Source organism: Glycine soja, chromosome 16 (assembly GCF_004193775.1).
Source record: "Glycine soja cultivar W05 chromosome 16, ASM419377v2, whole genome shotgun sequence".
Classification (NCBI taxonomy): domain Eukaryota; kingdom Viridiplantae; phylum Streptophyta; class Magnoliopsida; order Fabales; family Fabaceae; genus Glycine; species Glycine soja.
In genome coordinates this window covers 25387860-25396007 of record NC_041017.1, presented here as the reverse complement: position 1 = coordinate 25396007, position 8148 = coordinate 25387860, and the positions used below count along the sequence as shown (strand labels likewise).

Sequence of the window (8148 nt, the reverse complement as noted above, 5' to 3'; positions counted from 1 at the left end):
AAAAGAGATCGAGTTGGTGAAAGTGCAGTGGGGACCCGACGAGGGTGATTCAATCTGGGAGTTAGAGGATAGGGTGAGAGAATTGTACCCAAGTTTGTTTCTAGAGTAGTAAATTTCGGGGACGAAATTCCTTAAAGGGTGGGAGTATTGTGACATCCTAGAATTTCTACCCGGAATTTTGTAAGTGTTACATTTAAATAATTATATATATATATATATATATATATATATATATATATATATATATATATATATATATTATTCAGTGTATATATATATTCTTGGTAGAAGTATGTACATTAGGGGAAAGATATGCGGGTTAGACTAATTAACGAAGAGTAATCCATAACTGGACAGTTATAGATTAATTCACAATTAATTTGTCTAAAAATTATTGTTTTGCGTGCAACTTAAAATTTAACAAAACCAACATCTGAACCACGCTCAGGGTCTCATTCTGAGCGTTTTGATATATATATATATATATATTACCTACTTTCGAAAACAGACCTCGACGGGTGCAGAGAAACGCGAGGAACTGGAACCAAAGAGGTGGCACACAAACTGAGGCAGGATTTCAGCATCCAAAAGGTCAAATTTTTCTCCTTTGTGACTGAGTATGAAGTCGAATCAAGGGAAAAAGGTGGGCCCCTTTTGCTCCACTTAAAATTGGACATGTGGCAAGTGCTTTTAGAAAAGAAAAAAAAAAGAAAAAAAGAAAATCATTTTTTTAAAACAACCCAAATCTTCTCTCTCTTCATTCAGAAAATTTCACAAGCTTCTTCCTCTCCTTCCACGTTGCTTTTCTTCTTCCTTCTTCTCCACCATTGTTGTCCTTTGAAGCTCCAAAATTCCTTCTCATTTCTACTCCAAATTGCAAGAAGCCATTTTCGGAGTCGTGAAGCACACCTCTACGTTGTGGGGCTTCGAATTTCAGGTATGGGTGAACTTCTTCTCACATGAAATTCGTGGGTGTTGGGTTTTTGGGAGTTATGAGGGATAGTTCTACTAGGTTATTGCCTTAGAGTAATTATTTTTGAAGGAATTTGTTGAAATCATGCTAAACTTGACATGTTTGACGTAAGTAAAGCTACCCATTCTGATTTTGGGTTTTATAATGATGCTTTGTGATTTATGTATGCTTAAAATGTTGATGGAAAACTGGTAGAGATGATGGGGAGAGTTAACCTAGGGTTAAATGTGAGAATGGTAGTGTTGTGAGTGGAAAAGTGTGAGATTTTGAGGGTTAGAAAAGCCAAATTTGGGGTTAGTGGAAATTGGAGTCTAAAGTGGGTAGATTCTAGTTTAAAATGTCAATTAGGACTTGTAGGAAAGCTTGGGCAGAGCAAATGAGAAAAATGAGTGACAAATGTGAAAGAGGAGAGCCATTTCTAGGGTAAATTGGGTGTTGAGAGGTCAAATTTTGAATGGGTGGGGTTTTCACCTTAAAACCAGTTTGAGTATGTCTAAATCAATGTTATAGACTTGATTGAGATGAGAGTTTACCCCAAAATTACCCAATTCTCATTTTCACTTTTCAAACCTTGAAAATCCACTAAATTGATGGGTTGTGGATACCTAGATTTTGATTTACCTTGATCTGAAGTTTGTTTTTGGTTTAAATATGATTTATACATGATTTAGGACTTGTAGGATCCAATTTAAGCAAAATTGGATGTGGGCAAGTTGGATTTCGAAATCTGCCATATTATGCAGAAAAATGCTGTCAAAATTGTGCAGCAATTTTTTTAACATAGTGCAGAAAATGGTTGTGCATTGCTAGTCATGGGAAGAGTAGTACATTTCTGGTTGCAGGCATTTTCTAGCAGATCCCAACGGTCAAAATGTAGATATATGTACTAGGAACCTCCTGTAAAAGTTTCAAGTCGATCCAATGGTTAACGAATCGAAACGAAGATAATGTTACTGGGGTATATGAGTAAGGAAAGCTGTGGAATTTGAATGAGTTTTGGGCAGAGTTTTCTGCCTCCACTCTGATTTCTTGGTTAGGGTAGTTTCATGGTAAATGAAATCGAATTGTTTGGATATTGTGAAAGCTTGGAGGGGTTGATGGGGACCCGGTGCTGAGAGGAACGAGGATAAGGGCTACGTAGGAGTGCGTGAGCTCAAGTTAAAGGTGGGCAACTGGGGATGGTATGCTTGTGCTTGACTTGAAAAAATGAGAGAGTTGATTTGCGTCATCGCCCGATTGCCACCTAGTACCACATATGACGGGTGCCCCATAATCCGCTAAGCTTGATGTGAGAAAGCGTGGAAGAGTCAGTCTTCCTACTTTTGTTTGTTGACCACAGAGTGGTACCTGGAGATATGTCGCGGGGGTCAAGAGACCTTGGGGACGTCAGGTGGGGTGCTATTGCCCAAAACCAAGCTTGACCAATCCTGACCCAACCCGGGCATAATCAGTCTGTGAGAACCTGTGACATACCTAAACAGGCGAGCTCCTGGCAGTCAACCAATAAAAGAACAAAGTCCACGAAGCAAGGAGGCTTGTGTGGCGGCTGGCCAGCTATGTATCTTGGGTGGTATCTGGAAATTAGCCTTTGGTAATCGATTACCATTCATGGATAATCGGTTACAGGGGTTAAAAATGGAGACAGGATGGTAAATGGCCTCTAGTAATCGATTACCAAGGGAGTGTAATCGATTACACAGGGTGATAGGGCACTGGTAATCGATTACCAGCTGGGTGTAATCGATTACACAGGGTGATAGGGCACTAGTAATCGATTACCACTTATGTGTAATCGATTACACAGTGTAGTTTTTAATTTTCAATGTGCAAAGGCTGTGTAATTCGTTTTTGGGCACCGGTAATCAATTACATACTTTGGTAATCGATTACCAGAGAGGAAATCCCTTGAGAAAGACATTTGGACTATGCATAGCCGTTATGGGACGTTGTATTGTTACCTGTAGTTAGATTTCTTGTGAAAGAGTCTACCCTCTTTCTTTTATCTCTTGTAGATTGCGATGGTAGCGCAGCTGATCCATGATCGCGTGGTGATGGAGTGCCTAGAGGGTGTTTGGGAGACCCTCGAAGGCAATGAGAGGTGTCGATTCCGTGGCACAATTTGACTCACTGCTACTTCATTAGTACATCCGGAGGAACCCGCACGCACACTTCAGCAGCCTGTGGAGTGGATACTACCTACACCTACTCCATATCGACTAGTGGAGCCAGTTCAAGTGATAGAGGTGTCATCCTCTAAAGAGGATATTGAAGAGGACCTAGAAGAGTTACCTCCTGAACCTACTGTGGATGCTCTTGACTTCCCAAAGGATGATGAGGACCCACTCTCTGATGTTGATTCTCCAGAGGATGTTATGTCAGCATCTGAGGCAGACTCTACAGAGGAGAGCGGCCCTGGAGGGACAGCGAATAATGATGACTCTTCATCATAGCAGACGACTCCTTAGACTAGGCGCACATACTTTTTGTTGGTGGGTGTATCTAGTTCAAACTGCTAGGTTTACTCTTTTGATTTTTGGGTGGGTAGACCTATTTTATAGAAATTTTGATGGTTGTATATATTGTGGCTGAAGCCACCACAGTTGTTACCTTTGCTCTAGATGTCACTATGTTATTTTGCAAACTCCCATATTTTGGACAGTTTTAGATGATAAATATAATTATGTTTAATCTTGTTATTTGAAAAGGAAGTGTTAACAAACTTTATTTGAAAAGAGTTTACCGACCGCATCTTATTATTTTTCACGTGGTGACCTAAAATGATGGGTGGTGTATTTTTGAAAGAGCAAAATAGTTTAGAGGTTATGAGTGATCAGAAAGAAATGAATCCGAATAGAGTTGTGAACTAGCCATTCAGGACTTTATAGTGATAATTTTCCGTCTGAATTTAATTACCGTGAAATGAATAACGTTGCGAAAAAAAAGAGAGAGAAAAGAAGAAAAAAAATTTCCCATGGTTTCCGCTATTTAATTTATTACTATTAAACCAGTCATTATTTAGGGACGCCACACACTGTACACTAAAATATCATCAAAATAAACAACTACAAATCTACCTATGAAATCCCTTAAAACATGATGCATAAGCCTCATAAAGGTGCTTGGTGCATTAGTGAGCCCAAAAGGCATCACTAGCCATTCATACTAATCAAACTTGGTCTTGAAAGCTGTTTTCCACTCATCACCCTTTTTCATCTTGATTTGGTGATAACCACTTTTAAGATCAATTTTTGAAAAGATATTGGTACCATGCAACTCATCAAGCAAATCATCTAGTCTAGGAATGGGGTGCCTATACTTTACAGTGATGTTGTTGATGGCTCTGCAATCTGCACACATTCTCCATGTACCATCCTTTTTGGGCACCAACAACACTGGCACAACACATGGGCCTAGGCTCTCTTGGACCCAGCCCTTCTCCAACAATTCTTTAACCTGAGACTCTATCTCCTTAGTCTCCTAAGGATTAGTCATATAGGCTGGCCTATTAGGTAGGCTTGCTCCTGGGACTAAATCTATTTGGTTTTCTATTTCCCTTAAAGGAGGTAGCCCAGGGGGTATCTCTTTGGGATATATATCACCAAATTCATGTAAGAGTTCTTGGACCCTTGGAGGTAAGGTCTCAAATGTAGGAATTGTGGCAGTGCTAAGGGATGTTTCCCTTGATAGGAGAAGGTAGAAAGATTGTTTAAGAAGGCGTGCTATTTTAATATCACCTTTTGTTGCAAAATGATTTTCCTTCTTAACAATCTTCTTGGAGGAATCATTTCCCTCTTTTTCCTTCCCCCTGGCCTTTGAAGATAAGGCCTTACTATCCTTCTTTTTCTTTTGTTTTTCTAATTTTTCTTCCTCATCCCTCTTATCTTTCATAGTTAGTTGATCTTTGGCCACCTATGAAGGTGTTTGAGGATGCAACACAAATTTAGTGCCAAGATGGGTGAGGGTAATCTCATTAGTTAGGCCATTATAAATGATCTTCCTATCAAATTGCCACGGCCTTCCTAAAAGAATATGTCCTGCCTCCATGGGAACTATATCACAATTAACTTCATCCTTATATGTGCCAATGGAGAAAGGTACCTTCACTTGTTGGTTAACTATCATTTCCCCTTGCTCATTGAGCCATTGAAGTTTATAAGGTTTTGGGTGGGTGATGTGCCATTATTTTCTCCTATTTCTTAACCCTTTTTGCACCATTTTAAGTACTGATTAGTCTTAATTGTCAAATTAATTAGGCCGTTTTATTATGTGGGCCCATTCAGCTAATTTGATGTTTTTAATCTAATTTCAGGAATTAATGAAGCATTGGGCTTAGGCTTGAATCCAGAATTGGGCTTGGACTTGAAGAGGGCAGACTATTTTATTCTACATAATTAGATCTTATCTTATCTTATCTTATCTAGATATTATTTAGATTTGATCTCATCTAGATATTATTTCATCTAGATCTTATCTTATCTAGATTTTATTTTATTTTATTTATGGGCTTGGATTTAAAACAGATTTGTAAGCTTTGGGGCTGAAAAACTATATAACAGCACCAAGGTTCTAGTTTAGCTCGCTCCTCTCTTCTCTCTCCCCTATTTTCGTTTACTAGTTTTAGACTCTTCTCTTTTTCCTTTTTTCGTTTTTGGCAATTCCAGTTCTGACTTTTAGTTTTATCAATAAAATTTCGTTCTTCAATCTATAATTTCGTTCTCTATTGATTAATGGAAGGCTAAGTCCCCAGCATTGTTTTCTCTTGAGGATCAAGCACAATTCTCTTTGAGGTTCTATTATTATTGTTAAATTCTGTTCAGTTTTTCCTCTTCACTAATTACTCTGAATTTGTTGCTATTAATTCATGCATGCTTAGTGCTTGATTAATTGTCTCTGCACTTAATTTATGTTCATGCTTAATGATCGTTTATGAATAATTGGTGTATGTGTTGCTTAATCACATAATGAATGCCTTATGTTAAATTTCGCTTAGTAATTTAATTTAGGGTTGGATTAAGTGGTTGAACTGATAAAGGATAAATTCTCGCAACCTAGGATAAGATACTTGCTTGTGAATCAAGGGGAAGCAACGTATTTTAATTCTGATATTTTCTAATTCAATTTTACTCGCTGTTTAATTTTCAAAAGCAAACAACCCCCCCCCCCCCAATTTGTTACTATTTCCTACTATCTGTTATGAACATTTGGTTTATCATTGCTCGTTGGGAAACGACATAGGATCACTTCCTAGTTACTACATTTTAATGTTTATTTGATTTGGGTACGGCCTCGATCAAATTTGGTACTGTTGCTGGGGAGCAGTGTACAATGGTTCATAATAGCTAGTTTCGTGTTAGTGTTTAATTCTTGTCTTCGTGTTAATGTTGTGTTAGTGTGTGTGTTAGTTAGTGTTATTTAGTGTCTTGGTATTTTGTTTAGTGTGTGTTGTGTTTTAGTTTTTTTGTTAAGCGCTTCCCCTGTTTCAGTTTTGGGTGTTTTGCTGTGAATAGTGTTTTGCGATGGATTTTGCGACCACTTTTGCTTGTGACAAAACAAAGTAGTAGTGGAAATCATGTAGCGACGGATTTTAGCGACCACCCTTGCTGAATTAATTAGGATTTTTTGTTTTGGTGGCTAGAGTTGTTATTTTTGGCTGTTTTTTTGTGGTAAATTCTTTTAATCCATATTTTGTGGGAAAAATAGCTAGAGCCTTTAGTTTGGTCAGATTTGAAAGTTCCAAAAAAGTAGCAAATTTTATTTTTGTCAAAACTTCAAAAGACCATAACTTTTGCTCCGGTTATTAGAATCGCTATTATTATATATGTATTTGGGGTAGAAAAAAATTTCCTACGCCGTGGTAGCCCGACATAGGCTGGCTGAGGTCTCCATCTTCCAAAAAAATTGATTCTATCAAAAGTTTTTTATTTTCCAAGTATTATTCTCTTATTTTTCTTAACTTATCATTTTTAGCTTCTATAGTTAGAATTTGAATTTTCATTTGAAATTTTTCGTGCTATCTTCTCATCATTTTATAAGGTTGCTCACAAAATTTCAAGTCATTTGGATATTATTTAATGGTAGCTATAGTTCAAACCTACACTGTTACTTGCATAAGAAGGCAACTAATTGTGCATGCTGAATTTAGTGTATGACTAGAGGCAATCCATCTGACTTACAACCCTTTGATCCTGAGATAGATAGGACATTTCATAGATTAGTTAGACATCATTTAATACCTTTTGATTATCCTGAGCATTCTGTTATTGGTGATTTTGAGCATTATTGTTTTGAACATTCTGATTGTGAACATTCTGAGAACATGGCACAACCTCCACCCTGTGAGAGGACTCTAAGGGAACTGGCTGCACCTGATTTCACCTACGAAAGCTTGTTCATCCAATACCCTGATGAGGATGTCCCATATGTTCTTAAAACTGGACTGATCCATTTGCTTCCAAAGTTTCATGGCCTTGTAGGTGAAGACCCACACAAGCATCTGAAAGAATTTCATATTGTCTGATCCACCATGAAACCACCAGATGTCCAGGAAGATCAAATATTTCTGAAGGTCTTTCCTCATTCTTTAGAGGGAGTGGCAAAGGACTGGCATATTACCTTGCTCCAAGGTCCATCACGAGCTGGGATAACCTCAAGAGAGTATTCTTAGAAAAAATTTTCCCTGCTTCCAAGACCACGACCATCAGAAAGGATATTTCAGGTATTAGACAACTCAGTGGAGAGAGCCTATATGAATACTGGGAGAGATTTAAAAAATTATGTGCCAGTTGCCCTCACCACTAGATTTCAGAGCAGCTTCTTCTCCAATATTTTTATGAAGGACTCAGTAACATGGAGAGAAGTATGATAGATGCTGCCAGTGGTGGATCCCTTGGAGACATGACCCCTGCTGAAGCCAGAAATTTAATTGAGAAGATGGCTTCCAACTCCCAACAATTTAATGCCAGAAATGATGTTATTGTCATTAGAGGAGTGCATGAAGTAGCCACGAATTCATCTTCATCAGGTGAGACTAAGACGCTTGAAGGTAAACTAGATGTCTTGGTTAACCTGGTAACCAAACTGGCCATGAATAAAAAATCTGCACTTGTCGCCAGGCTCTGTGGTTTATGCTCTTCTGCCGACCACCACACAGACCTTTGCCCTTTTGTGCAACAATC

General features: G+C 38.2%; 1 non-coding gene across 1 annotated transcript; it reads right to left on the bottom strand.

Annotated features, from left to right (window-relative positions):
• Positions 1-7666: 7666 nt before the first annotated feature.
• Positions 7667-7773, bottom strand: LOC114391320. The gene has a single exon (XR_003662112.1). It is a non-coding gene; the product is annotated as a small nucleolar RNA R71 (small nucleolar RNA).
• Between the last annotated feature and the right edge of the window lie 375 nt (positions 7774-8148).